Source organism: Aplidium turbinatum, chromosome 7 (genome assembly GCF_918807975.1).
Source record: "Aplidium turbinatum chromosome 7, kaAplTurb1.1, whole genome shotgun sequence".
Classification (NCBI taxonomy): domain Eukaryota; kingdom Metazoa; phylum Chordata; class Ascidiacea; order Aplousobranchia; family Polyclinidae; genus Aplidium; species Aplidium turbinatum.
The window spans coordinates 21104396-21120063 of NC_137478.1; positions in this window are offsets into that span (position 1 = coordinate 21104396).

Consider the following 15668-nt stretch of genomic DNA (forward strand, 5'->3'; position numbering starts at 1 on the left):
ATCAGCACTGGAAAGGCTCAAAGACTTGCTTCTGTCTGAAAAAGGCCTCCACAATTGACATTTCTTTCCATACTGACTTTTTATGGGATGGTACCAACACACCGAAAAATTCATTCTTGCAGTTGCGATTGGTGTTGGTGTCACTCTTGTCAGTATCAATGTGGCTTGATGTTTCGAACGATTTCTGCCTTGATTTTCTCATGCATTGTTGCCATAAAAATCTCCAAAAACGAGTCATTTTTTTAACTTTAAATTGGAAAGTAGCAGGAGTGCGACTGAAAGAAATGTAGCGCCTGTTCGCTACTGCTGCATTGGAAAAATGTAGCGCGTTATTGCAGCTGCTACTCTAACAAAAATGTAGTGCCGCTACAATTACTAAAAAAGTAGCGGCGGTAGTAGCATCGCTACAAAAGTAGCGCTGCTACCCACTTCTGCATGTAGCCTACTAAATTGGCAATTTCAAGTTCTTTCAATCCAAATTTAAAATTAATAAACTTGAGTTAGCCAATTTACTGTTACTAATTAAATTTACCAATTTACTAGATGAATTAGCTAATTTATTTTTATTTTTTTATCACACTATGCATCCTTTTGGCTCATTTGTGAAGTCAAAAGAAGGTTTTAATGAAAAGTGTAGTGACAAAGTTTTATTGATGCTAACTTATCGATGTCTTGATTTTTCAGAACAGATATTTTAGAGAAGCAAAAGTGCACATTTTGTTCCAGCTGTTAAATTTTTGACGGATTGTTTGTGAAAAAAAAACAACCCAAAAAAATGACTCACATCCCCAACAATGACAGATATCAATCTATTAATTATCACTATCAAAATGGTGCCTGTGGTCGAGGTTTCTTTGATGCTATTGTTTTTTCATCAATAAAACAATGTTAGTTGTAGTAAATCTGATACTGTTGTCCAGTGCTTGGCTTGCTACCTAGCCTATATATACATTTTTTTTTTCAATTTATCTTTCTTCATCATCAGAAAATGAACTTTGATACATTTGTGTACTTTCCAACATTGAATGCTTGTTTGGTATAGAATCTTTCTGTTTGGGAAAAAGATGTTTCATTATTGGCTAACTTTTAGCAACTTTTTTATAAGTTAAACCTTGCTGTCATACACTAATACAACAAGCACAATTATTGGAAAACATAAAAAGTAATTGCATTCAGTTGCACAGGAGAATGTATTTTCAAGGCTATAATTTGGTGGTGTCCAAAGTCTGGCCAGCAAGCCATAACCGACCCGCGATTTGTTTTTATATGGTTGGTGCACAACGTGTTAATTTTGGTGCGCAGTCACACATAAACCATGCCAATTCAACTTGCATTTGAAAAAAAAGTAAATTAAGACAACATTTTCACACAAACAAGAGAAAAGTCGACGAGAAAAGAATATATAGTCGACAATTTCATCATAATTGCGAAATCAACCATTACATATCAGTGGCGTACCGTGACCACTTTGACAGGGTGTTCAGTGACGGCAAAGCAACAGCGGGGGGTCTGGGGGGCCTCCCCCAGAAAATTTTTAAAATTAACATTGAATTTGATGCGTTCAGAGAGCATTTTCAGCACAAATTCTGAACATGAATAGAACTGACAAAAATAATGTTGTCGGAATGGAGAAGAATACAAAATAGATATTTATTTGACAGCGCATTGAATGAAAGACTTAATAATATCAAACATTAAGTTGCATTTCTAAAGTCACATACTTCAGTTCACTTTTTATTTCCGACCATCAAAACGAACAATATTACTTGCCATAACACAGCAGGAGTCTGAAAAAACGCGAAAGTTAAAGCGTGCTCGAGATTGAAATGATTTACTTCATGCAAGGACTAGGCACGGTCGCAACACCTTGAGAAATGTGCAAGCGAATTAAAAACAAACAGGTGAAAGTTAAAACAAAAAACAATAGCAAAGAAAAGAAAGTCGATTGCTATGTTGGTCGGCTGTACTTTTATCCGCCGTACTACTTAGTAAAAACGAAAATGTTTAACACCTCGACTACAGAAGGAAAATTCATCTATAGCATAATTCGATTCTTCTTGTTTGTGCAATAAATTTTTGAATTACATTGTCGTAGAAAGCTTGCTTTTGCTTCAGTTCTAGCAAAAGTTGTTTCCAGCGCTGATCACCTCAAACTCTAATCCAACAAGCTAAAACTTGCTATTGCCTGGGATTCCCCCAATGACGCGTCAAGGTGTGCAGATCAGCGAGTGCACAGCCTGGCTGACCTAAAACCATTGCTGTTTTCGCTGCCTTGTGACGTCATTTTTCTTAATTGTTTATTTTAAATAGCACTCACCAAGCTGTCAGTGCACACCCAGCTTAAAGGTAATGACCGAAAAAAATTAAAGGCAATGACCTCAAACGTTGGAGTATTAAAATTAGAAGGGGGCGAGTTTTGCAATTGAAAAGAAAGCAATCAGCATGCAGCAAGATGTTAGAATATCATGAAAGTAAAAAACATCGACAACCGATGGAAATTTTCTTTTTTTCTGGACTTCTTGGGGTGTGCAGTGCACACCTTGAACACCCTGAATATACGCCACTGTTACATATTGTCTTGAACACTAACAAATTCAGCGGTTATGTTTGGGGATTTTCAATGTCGTTTCAGAGACGAAGGTTGACTGTCAATTGCTTTCACATGTCACTTCTTTTTTTGCTTTTTTTACTTCTTTGATGCTTGACAAGTCAGCCCACTGTTTTACATCATTTCCCCAAATTTGTCCCCTTCCCCTGCACTAGGGTGGAGTGAAAAAAACTTTTTCTGTCATATTAATGAAGAGGGGTGTTAAAAGGGTGTCATGAGGTATAATATTGACTTTAAAATTATTTTTTTGATGTGGCACCCAAAATCGAGCGTGCCACCCAGCCCCATAGGTCACGCAAAGGTCAAAATCCACGAAAACAGCATAACTTTTTTTATAATGCTCCTAGAAAGCTGGGAGTAGGCTTAAAAGTTGCAGAACAGCTATGTTCCTATATGCTCTAAAAGAACATTTTGTTCTAAATGCATCTATTGAACAGATATTCCAAAAAAACGTATTTTTTCCATTTTCGGAGGCAAATTTATATGAAATTGCATTCATTTGATGCTTAAATACATTTTTTACTACACTTTGTTCATTTATTTTGGGTGTTATTATGGAGTCTACATATTTGGACAGATGGGAACCTTGGCTATTTTAATTGAATGGTTATGGTTGGTTACCTATGACGGTAGTTTGTTGGTAGGTAGGCCTACTATACCATACCGTCCTTAGCATTAGCATATTGTAGCGGACTTAATAAAGCAAACGAATACTACCTTTTAATTTGATATTGTTATACATTCATCAACATTATAGAGTGTTACTTACACATCGAACAGGATATTTAGAACAGCACATATCTAGGTATTTAAATTAAAATAGAAAATGCACAATCAAACCATAGCTAAGCCACAATTCGACTGACCTGCCACCATCCCCAGTCCACAATCGAACAATTGTTCAATCTGCAGGAAGCTTAATTTAAAGCAACACTAGCCAGCTTCGAGGAAATACATGGATATATATATATAAAACAATTGTACAGTAAAACCATAAAAAAGTGTAACAAGAATAGTAGGTATTTAAATCATCATAATATTAGTCCATTAAGAAGCAAAATGTTTCTTGGTGTCGAAGCGTTTCATTAAACACCGAGAGTTAATTTTTTGCCTGATCAATCCGTCACGTCTTTCATAGCCAGCAACTGAAGACGATGCCTCAATAACAAGTTTAATGTGCCTTTTGAGTTGCCGACTATGACATGGATGACACAATGGGGTGGATCTTACTTCTTCAAGCTGAACATTATTCAAGTGTGTGATTGCCGGATGTTTAGAGATGTCAGCCACGTTTAAATTGACCATTTTAAAATATTTTTTTGCTTTAAAGTTTAGCTTTGGCACCAAGAATCGTCGCACATCAACATTAATGTTGCTTAATTCACTTCCCCATCTGATTGATCAACAAATCCACCTTTAAAATCACCCATATCCATATTTTGAGTTGCCACTACGTCATGTTTTTATGGCTTTGGATGGAACGACAAAAAGCCCGGATACCTTTTCTGGAAGAATTGGAAAGGAGTAAAATAGAAGTGTATTTGATTGGCCAGTTATTGAGTTTAAGCCCATTTTAAACCAAAATTTTCCGTTGCTCACAAATGAAATTGTGGATAATCTCAGCACTGATCAGCATTATGCCTACAAAATATGTTGGGCGGTTATTCTCGGGCATGTGGATTATGATTTGGAACTTCTAGAAATTGGGCCAATATTTCACTCCCCGCGATTGACTCTCGCTTGCAGAATAATGCGGTATTATGTCTCAGTCGAAAAGCCATCTGCAATGCTTCAATTATTGACTGAATTTTGCATACAAGTATATTTCCCAAAATGGTTTCAAATTAAGCGAGAGAATCGAATTAGAAGTGGTGCAACAAATCTGTTTGGCCTCGTTTAAAAGATCGTTAAATTTCCAAATAAGAGAGTCAGGGACATTTCACTGTAAGTTGTGCAAAGAAATGCATTCTCTGCTCATCCAGAAAACATACTGTTAAGCATGTTATTGCTAGCAGATGGAAATGAAGATGTGAGGAGGATGGCTGTTAACAAGATTCTATCAATTAGAGGTTGTTTATCGAATTACACAATTGAAAATATGGTTATGGGTGATTTTAAAGGTGGATTTGTTGATCAATCAGATGGTGAAGACGAATCAAGCAACGATAATGTTGATGTGCGACGATTCTTGGTGCCAAAGCTAAACTTTAAAGCAAAAGAATATTTTAAAATGGTCAATTTAAACATGGCTGACATCTCTGAACATCCGGCAATCACACACTTGAATAATGTTCAGCTTGAAGAAGTAAGATCCACCCCATTGTGTCATCCATGTCATGGTCAAGCTGTTGAAAGGCACATTAAACTTGTTACTGAGGCATCGTCTTCAGTTGCTGGCTATGAAAGACGTGACGGATTGATCAGGCAAAAAATTAACTCTCGGTGTTTAATGAAACGCTTCGACACCAAGAAACATTTTGCTTCTTAATGGACTAATATTATGATGATTTAAATACCTACTATTCTTGTTACACTTTTTTATGGTTTTACTGTACAATTGTTTTATATATATATATCCATGTATTTCCTCGAAGCTGGCTAGTGTTGCTTTAAATTAAGCTTCCTGCAGATTGAACAATTGTTCGATTGTGGACCGGGGATGGTGGCAGGTCAGTCGAATTGTGGCTTAGCTATGGTTTGATTGTGCATTTTCTATTTTAATTTAAATACCTAGATATGTGCTGTTCTAAATATCCTGTTCGATGTGTAAGTAACACTCTATAATGTTGATGAATGTATAACAATATCAAATTAAAAGGTAGTATTCGTTTGCTTTATTAAGTCCGCTACAATATGCTAATGCTAAGGACGGTATGGTATAGTAGGCCTACCTACCAACAAACTACCGTCATAGGTAACCAACCATAACCATTCAATTAAAATAGCCAAGGTTCCCATCTGTCCAAATATGTAGACTCCATAATAACACCCAAAATAAATGAACAAAGTGTAGTAAAAAATGTATTTAAGCATCAAATGAATGCAATTTCATATAAATTTGCCTCCGAAAATGGAAAAAATACGTTTTTTTGGAATATCTGTTCAATAGATGCATTTAGAACAAAATGTTCTTTTAGAGCATATAGGAACATAGCTGTTCTGCAACTTTTAAGCCTACTCCCAGCTTTCTAGGAGCATTATAAAAAAAGTTACGCTGTTTTCATGGATTTTGACCTTTGCATGACCCATGGGGCTGGGTGGCACGCTCGATTTTGGGTGCCACGTCAAAAAAATAATTTTAAAGTCAATATTATACCTTATGACACCCTTTTAACACCCCTCTTCATTAATATGACAGAAAAAGTTTTTTTCACTCCACCCTACCCTGCACCTCTTTCCTTCTACCATACCTTCAATAACCAATTGATGTATCCTGCTGCCGATCCTCTCAACATATGTTCTGCAAATTTCATCTTTTGTTTTGCTAAATTGTTTGCCCATCTATCTTATATACTCCAATTCTTTTTCTAATGACTTTGCTGGCAATGAGTTATATAATGATGATTTATATCAGCGGTTCCCAACCTTTTTACGATCTCGTACCACTTAGACGTTCTGTACTGCCAAGTGTACCACTTGTTGCAGAACAACTAATTTGATCGAATCATATTTTGTTCAGTAGAATAATATTGGCCCACTAAAATAACACTTCTTCGTCGTATGAGCTGTTCTTCTGGACTATATGTTTGGGCATGATGTCATCAGCCACTCGACAGTCTCGTCATCCAGGGCCTTCAGTCCAGGTGCTCCATGTGGTGGTTGATGGATTGGGCAGTCATGGACGACATGATCTACTGTCTGGTCTGTGGCGCCACACTCGCATCCCGGTGAGGAAGCCAGGCCCCATTTGCACATGTCTGAACGAAAGCGACCGACGCCGGTTCGTAGGCGGTTAAGCCGAACCCACGCAAGTCTTGCGAGGGACATTCCCGGAGGGTGGGGATCGACGTCGGGTAGGAAATCACGGAGTCGGGAGGTGTTGTTTTGCCACTCCATGTTCCATGTGTAGTTCGTCCAGTGTGCCGCACTTATTCCAAGATCTTCAACGTTGTTCAGAAGCTGTCGTGCGGCGGGCACAAATGGGCGTCTTGATTTCAGTCGCTGCTGTCCTCCAGGTAGGCGCTGAAATGTACTGTGGAGGAGGTGGTCGGGGTCCAGTGCGTGACGAGCAAGGGAAATCATGGCTCCTTTACGGTGAAGCTCAGCAGGTTGGATGCCTGCAAGGATGGGAAGGCAGTCCGTTGGAGTGGGACGCAGGCATCCAGTCACAGTGCGTAGTGCGTCATTGATGGCGGTGTCAATGTGGCGGGTGTGAGAGCTGCGGCACCACACTGGTGCGCAGTACTCAGCAGTAGAATGGACAAGAGCCAAGGTAGCTGTGCGAAGGGTTTTCGCATCAGCTCCCCAACCGGAACCCGCCAGCCGCCTCAAAAGTGCAACGCGCGCAGATAGTTTTTTGCGCAGTGACTCCAGGTGTCGTCGGTACGTGAGTGACCTGTCCAGGGTTACGCCGAGGTAGGTGGGTTCGGCGCAGTAGGGGAGGTGTTCGTCATCGGTGGTGATGTTGATCTCACGTTTTGCTTCCTTGTTGTTTAGGTGGAAGGCCGCCGACACTGTCTTTGCCTTGCTGAGCTGTAGCTTCCATTTCTGGAGATATGTTGATATAGTTGACATGTCCTGGCTTAGGTTCCTCTCCATTGACTGCCAATCTCCGGCTGGATGCAGGAGAGCCAGATCGTCTGCATAAGCATACTTCCTGGAGATGGTGTCAGGCAGGTCATAGATGTAAGTGTTAAAGAGGAGGGGAGCCAGGACAGAGCCCTGTGGGACGCCGTTCCTGAGTCGACGTAGTCTACTTTGTCGGCCGCTACCGGTGGAAAGGGTAAAGCTGCGGTTTTGCACAAGTTCCATAATCATATGGACCATGTGCCTGTCAGGAAGGAGACAGAGTAGTTTGCAGGTAAGGCCGCTGTGCCATACAGTGTCGTAGGCAGCCGTGAGATCGACAAACACGGCGCCGGCCTTCTTTTTTGCCGAGAAGCTGTCCTCGATGTCTTGGGTCATCAGAGTGACCTGGTCTACAGTTGATCTTCCGTGGCGAAAGCCGGCTTGTTCCCGAGGGAGCTGAGGGTCTATTATCGGTTCGACACGGGCGTAGATAAGTCTTTCGAGTATCTTGAGGGGGATACAGAGCAGAGAGATGGGACGATAGCTCTTCGGATCCCCTGGGGGCTTCTTCGGCTTTGGGACTGCAACCACTAGGGCTCTTCTCCAGATTCTTGGGATGCGCAGGTGACGCAAGCAGCAGGAAAGGAATTCTTTTAACCAGGACCTCATAGAGGGAGCAGCTTGGAGTATTAGTTCCGGGCATAGGTGGTCAAGGCCCGGGGATTTGCCTGGCTTTAGGTGCTGGAGGGCGGAGGCAAATTCTTCTGGGGTAAACTCACCAGAGATGTTGCCCTCGACAGGTGTTGGGACCTTCCAGAGGTCCGTCATTTCCTTGAGGACAGACTTGTCTGATTCACGGTCTCTCGTTCTGTGCACTCCATTTTTCACAAGTTGTGAGGCGATGGCATATGCTGAAATGGGGCATTGGCGACGAGAGGCACGTGATCTGCCAGTGAGGTTGTTGATAAAAAAAATAACACTAAAGCACCACAACTAAATTTAATGAGATTTTTGTTTTTTTGTTTACTGTCCACCAACTGGTCGATGCGCGGTGTAAATTTGCTAACAGCGCATCGGAAGTTATTTCCGGGCGCACTTAGTCGGTTTTTATTTTTTTACTTGATGTTCATCATGACTGAAAATCCCTGTTCACATTCCCACGTGGAAGGGAAATCAGTAGCTGTGGAATAGCATGGGAAGCTTGCGTTGAATATGAAGAGGCCATACTAAGCCAGAAGTTTATTGGTTAACATTCCTTGTAACTGTTATTGAACATTTTATTCCGATCTAATTTTAGCTTATAACTAGCATTATTCCGGAATGGCCCGTTTCGGCGAGTCCAATTCGGCGAGTCCGATTCGGCTAGACCGATTCGGCGAGTTTCCTATTCGGCGAGAGCCTTTTTCGGCGAGTGCCCTATTTGGCAAGTTTTTGAAATTTTTTAAATAAAATTATCGGGCACCGTAGCCTAATTATAATTGCCGTTTTTACATCGTTTTAACGTCGCTAAACCTTGAAATCGTGCAGAAAGGAATAAAAATAAAATGGTTGAACTATTAAATTAAAATTCGTCATGTCAGTACATTTGTTTTTATTTCTGACCATCATATCAAGAACAATACACGTCAACATAGCAAAGGTAGAAGTGACAAAACGCGAACGTTAAAACGTGCTTGAATTCGTCATGTCAGTAGAGTTGTTTTTTATTTCTGATCATAATATCAAAAACAATATACGTCAACATACCAAAGGTGTAGAAAAAGGTAGAAGCGACACAACGTGAAGGGAAAATAAAAAAAACGAAAATGTAACAAACAAAATAAATAAATCATGTAATGATTGATTAGTTTGGATCAACAAATGTGTGGCCTACAGCTTGGATTGAAAGGAAATTATCGGGTACCGTAGCCTAGTTATCCCGACTAGCAAAAATTTGTTCCAAGAACCCAGTTAGCCTAACAGTTCATTTTTACATTGTAGTAACATTAGGCTAACTGGGTTCTTGGAACAAATCGAAGGGCTTCTGTGAATGTTTCTCAGTTTCAACGTATCCTAGCCAGCAAAAGCTCCCTTTTCTACACGATTTCAACGTTTAGCGACGTTAAAACGATAGGCCACACATTTGGTTAGCTATTTGACCTTTTCATTCTGTTACTACAATGTAGAAATGAACTGTTAGGCTAACTGGGTTCTTGGAACAAATTTTTGCTGGTCGGGATAACTAGGCTACGGTACCCGATAATTTCCTTTCAATCCAAGCTAAGCTGTCCACACATTTGTTGATCCAATCTAATCATTTTAACTATTCAAAAGTACTAACTTATAGACATAAACATGATTTATTTACTTTGTTTGTAACATTTTCTTTTTTTTTTATTTTCCCTTCACGTTGTGTCGCTTCTACCTTTTTCTACACCTTTGCTATGTTGACGTATATTGTTTTTGATATTATAATCAGAAGTAAAAAACAACTCTACTGACATGACGAATTCAAGCACGTTTTAACGTTCGCGTTTTGTCGCTTCTACCTTTGCTATGTTGACGTGTATTGTTTTTGATATGATGGTCAGAAATAAAAACAACTGAACTGACATGACGAATTTTAATTTAATAATTCAAACATTTAATTTTTATTCCTTTCTGCACGATTTCAAGGTTTAGCGACGTTAAAACGATGTAAAAACGGCAATTATAATTAGGCTACGGTGCCCGATAATTTTATTTAAAAAATTTCAAAAACTCGCCGAATAGGGCACTTGCCGAAAAAGGCTCTCGCCGAATAGGGAACTCGCCGAATCGGACTAGCCGAATCGGACTCGCCGAATCGGACTCGCCAAATAGTAGCAGACCCCATTATTCAACGCTATTTGTAGCTTAAGCTATAAAACGGTAGATGATATCTATCAAGAGCAATCATTTGAGATAATTAACGCCCACTGTCCCACAGGGTTGTACGGCTTTTCAAAGCAACTGTGCTCCTTGTTGACAATTGACATGACCTGTATTCTGAAGATCGTAATGATACAAAACAATAGGGAATAGTTAGTCTACGTAACAATAAGAAAAGGCTTCCGGATTTTTTTTGTAAACAAAACCAGATAAACAAGATATAAAGTTGTGGATCCAGGTTTTTGTGAAAAAAAAACGGAAACTACCCGCGTACCAACTGAAAAACCTTTGCGTACCACTAGTAGTACGCGTACCACAGGTTGGGAACCCCTGATTTATATGATGTGTTTAATATTCTTCTGTAGTGCTAAAGATGAAAAGCAATAATTTTTTTTGATTTCTTTGTTGTAGGTTCAACTTTTACTTTTGCAATCTGCATGACATAACTGGTTTGATATAACATGATAATAGTTTCAATATTAATTACAAATCTATATCTCTTCTTAAAAATTCTTTACATTTCCAAAATTACACTTCTGGATTTTATTGCAATGAAAAAGGACTTATTGCTATTCAATTTTTTTTGTGTGAATCCTGATGAATCTCCAGCTAACCTGCTCCTCATTAAGATTCACTGTGACGCCGTGTGCCAAAGTCGACAACAACTTCTTTTCCTTGTGCTTTTTTACCAGCAGCAGGATAATTTTTTTTGTACAAATGCACCCATTTAACAAACAAAACGTTGAGCTTATTTGACTCAACATAATTTTATAAGCAGACCTACTCATGTATCAACTTAGACAAGAACCACTGGAGATCAAAACTTAACGACTCTCGCATATGTGATGTTTTACACTGTCTACCACCAACCAGACTTGACCTGGGTATTGAAATTAAAACATCAGTTTCATCCCTTACATTCACTCAGCCACAGCTTTGTTGCACAAAATTTCTGAGTGTTTCCATTTATATAATAATTGAAAAATAGATTACTTACTTTATACAGCCTAACTTATCGCATCCTGTGATAGCCTATGTAACTTAGCCTATATAACAAAATACTTAAACTTGCATAGTGCATATATTGCTTAGTTGTAAGAAAATGACAATAAATAACACAATATTACTAGTATACAATGCTCCTTTCTTTGCACAAAACAAGATTGTATATCAGAGATTGTTGGCCTGCGGGCAATTCCGCATTACCAAATTTGGCTTGTCTTGGCAAAACTTTGGACACCCCTGGTATAATTAGCCACTTCTACAGAAATACACAACATTCTGACATGAAACAATTGCAGAGATATTTGGTCGCAAGGCACATTTCACTGCTAAACTAATTGTTGCGAATTTTACTCTATCCAGGGTTCGATCTTAGCACTGGTCCTCTGGCCAATGTCTAGTGCGAGTTTCCCGCGGCGACTGTCCAGTGCGAAAATATCATCGTATTATGTCGTTTGATCGTTTAGAATGAGTGGTTCTCGTTTGTGCTTCTCTTCAAACAACAAAACACGTGATCCGTTTGTGTTAAACCGTAAGAAAAAAGCAATCGCAACATCACGTGTTAAATCGTAAGATAAAAGCAATCACAACATCACGTGACGGTGTTAAATCGTAAGAAAAACGAAGCTGAGGTCAAGGCTTCGGGCTGACCACGTAACAGATCTTCTGACCATCCAGCTACAGTCAGCAGAAATAAAAGATTTTGACCCCAAACCTGCCATAGCAAACGATTCCTCTGTGAGGTCAAGAAGGCCAGACAAACACACATCGGTTTCCGATTATGACCCCGTCATCAGATTTCGATTATGACCCATCATCGGATTCAGAAATTGAAGAAGAGCCCCAAGTAGATTGAAGACTCAACGTAGATTGAATGTCTTACCCAGATAAACTGTTGTTACTGTTATTGCCATTTTATATTTCCATGTTATTGCCACCACTGGCGCCGACTTACGGGGTTACGAGGTGGCCACGCCACCCCATAACCGCTGTGGCGGGGTGGCAGCCACCCCGTTTAGATTACATTACTTACTGCAAATAAATGTAATTTGAACAGACGTTTAAACCTTTTTTTGATCATTGGTTTTCGCTTCAAGTCAACGTAAAGCCAGAGGTGAACCAATACAGTATGGCGAAGAAAATGATTGTTTTTGTCACAAGCATGATACTCGCGTAACATCAAGCAAGCTACGTGAAGATTACGCAACACGTGGCTACAAGTTTTTTTCTTGTTGTTGTTGCGATCGTTTATTTGTTACTTGTCATAAGTCATTGTTACATTTGTTAGGTTTACAATGGGATTTATTAATCAATAAAATACGATCTTTCCATTGCCTTCCTCAAAAATCTTTTTTGAAAAATTTTAAACTGCTCATAATATCGCTATAAATTATGACAGCTATAAAATACTTGGAAATAAAATTATCTCGATGATTGATAGCTCCACCCCCTAGGCCCCTAAATGAATATCTATTTTCAAATTTCATTAAATAAAAATGCAATGTTTGAAACTTTTTGAGTTTTATTTAAAAAGTGCACTTAGTAAAGTAGCAGTTTTAACGTTCTGCAAATTTACACGTAAATTACATGATTCTATTCGAGGAAAGCTACACCCCCTGCCTATTCCCAATAATAAAAGCAATCTTTTTCAATTACTCTAGATTTTGCATTTTGAGTTATTTTCCGATTTCAGTTGGAGTGTACTGTCATCTACTTCATGCTTTAATTTCTACTTTGTTATCTACTTCATGCAGTAATATTGCGTGTCAATGCGTGACAAACTGTGAGGCGGGAATTTATTGGTCTGACATAGGAGTTGCTTGTTACATCATAGAAAAAATTACGAAAAGTCGTCCAGTAAAAGTTTTCACTGACATTCTAGGTTTATTCAGCTTAAAGATGCCACCGAAAAAGCGTTCAAAATTGCAGCCCTCCATTGAGTCATTTTTTGTTTTTCTAGTCAGGATTTTAGCCAGCATGAAAGTGACCAAACGCCTGAACGAAACGAAAGTGTGCCACTGCCAAAAGGCGTTAGCACGATCAGGGAGGTGGAAGATTATCGTTGCTTTCCACCACCTGCGAGGTAGAGCGATCGTTTAGTGCATTCAGGCGCATAAAAACCTGCTTGCGATCTACCATGACGCAACAGCGATTGAACCACATCCTAATTTTAAATGCTTATCAAGCTGAAGCTTCACGGTTACAACTTGACCAGTTGATTAACAGTTGGATTGACAGAGCTGCTGTTCGCAAAAATATTTTGCCAAATGTTAAGTGTCAGAGCAGCAACGTAACAATAAAATTCGCGACATACCTCCTGTGCTTTGTTTTAAAGTTGCTTTGTAAATTATCAAGCTACAAATCAGGTGTGAAAAGACAATTGCATCTACGACACACGCTTAGTAAAAATCAAACAAATACATGCAGTTTGAAAGTTTTTAGGTTGCCATATTGTGCTATCCGCCACCCCGTGCAAAAATAAAAGTCGGCGCCTATGATTGCCACCATTCATTATATTGTCGTTTTAAGGTGGTTTTCCCTGGGTTGGCCTTGTGCTTCTCATGACAATCTTGTTTTTATCAGTAAACGGGACGGACCAGTGCAATCTCGTGCGGACCAGTGCAAATGGTGAGCCACTGGCAGGGGCTCCGGACACTTCCTGAGAGTGGGGGGGGTAATTTAAGCAGGGGCGGGAACGATGTTTTGACATCGACAGGGGGCTTATTGGATTATTGCATCACATATACTTCTGGGAGATCTCCCCCAGACCCCCCTCGCAATACTGAAAGCTTCAATTTCTTATACAGCGTCTTAGGCGGCATGTTATGCGCCGAAGGCACAAAATTTTTGCTTTTCAGCACAATTTAAAATCAAAAAATTATTTTAACAAATTTAAAATCGCAAGCAAAATCTCTTTAACATTTGCCACATTTTTGAGGTTTTGAGATAATTTTGACTGGAAGAGGGGACGTACGCAAAAATTCCTCTCTGTATTCTTCCTTGGCTCAAGCCATCCAAGTTTTGCACTTCAGACGCTAAAAGGTTAGATTTAAAAGGTCAAAAGCGTCAAGGTCAAAGCTTTCTATAACTTAATTTACAATTACATGAATACAACACGATAACCTGTGCCATAAAATCCACAGTGTAAGGAAAAGTTTCAACATCTGGAGTCTAGGCCTACATTCAATTGTGAAAAAAATTAAATAAAAGCTAAAATGCATTAACTTTTAAAACAACTGAAAATAGAAAAACATTGAAACAGCGCAACTGTAGTGGGTTTCGTTCGTGAGTGGTAAAAGCGAAATTAAACAGTTTGTAGCAGTGAAAAACTACGACGTCATACATAGCGCATTGTGATGCGTATGTATTTGACAGGATACGCAGTTCGGCGTTGTCTTGCGAGTCGAACTTTCCAAGCAAAAACCTCAAAAGTTGTGCAACAAAATAAAAACATGAAAATAAAACTCAAAAGTAAAAAAATAATTAAAAATATAATTTTTATCTGTAGGCTACATTGGTGGGGGGTAATTTTGCATTAGTTACCCCCCTACTCCAATTGGTGGGGGGTATTCACCCCCGCGGCCCCCCCTCTAACGGAGCCCATGGCCACTGGTCCGGTTGGCCAAGGCGAAAAAAAGTTAAGGGAACGTTTAAATATTACGTAACGCCTTCGAGGGGGGGGTTTATGCAAAGCATTACGTTAGCGTCACATCGGGGGGGAGGGGATTCAAGCAAAACGTTACGTAACGCTTTCGAGTATGGAATGGTAGTTTTTTGTGCTAAATTTGTATTGAAAAAGCGTTACATGGGGGAGGGGGGGATTGAAAAAAGCGTTACGTTGGCGTTACATGGGGGAGGGGGGTCAAAAATTTGGAAACAAAGGGTTACGTAATATTTGAACGTTCCCTAAGGTTGAACTCTGCTATCCATTGATTATCTCTTGTCTTGTACAGATATTATTGTTCACCAATACTTAGTTCCTGTTACGATTTTTTCACTAGACACTTGCTGTGACACAAAGGTTATCCAACATATATATGTAGTTTAAACAAGAAAAACACAAGCTACGCACACATAAAAAAATGCAAACATCTCAAACACATTCTAATTTATGTTTGCTGGTAGCTTGTTTTGTTTAAAAAAAATGAATAATATTGCATCCAGCAAATGTCTAGTGAAAACAATTGTGATGGGAATTCAACATTTGTAATCAAGAATATCTGCGCTATGCAAGAATAAAGTAGAATTTGTGTCAAATAGTGTCACTCAATGCAAGGAAGTGGTAAAAATGTAATAGAAGCTGAAGAGCAAATGAGTGCTTTTCAGAGGAATTGCAGCTGTGATGGCAGCGATTAGAAATAGAAAATAACAATTTTGCTAACTTTCCACGTTTGGATTAGGTAGTAAGTAGTTCCGATACAGCAAATAATGGCGAAGTTGC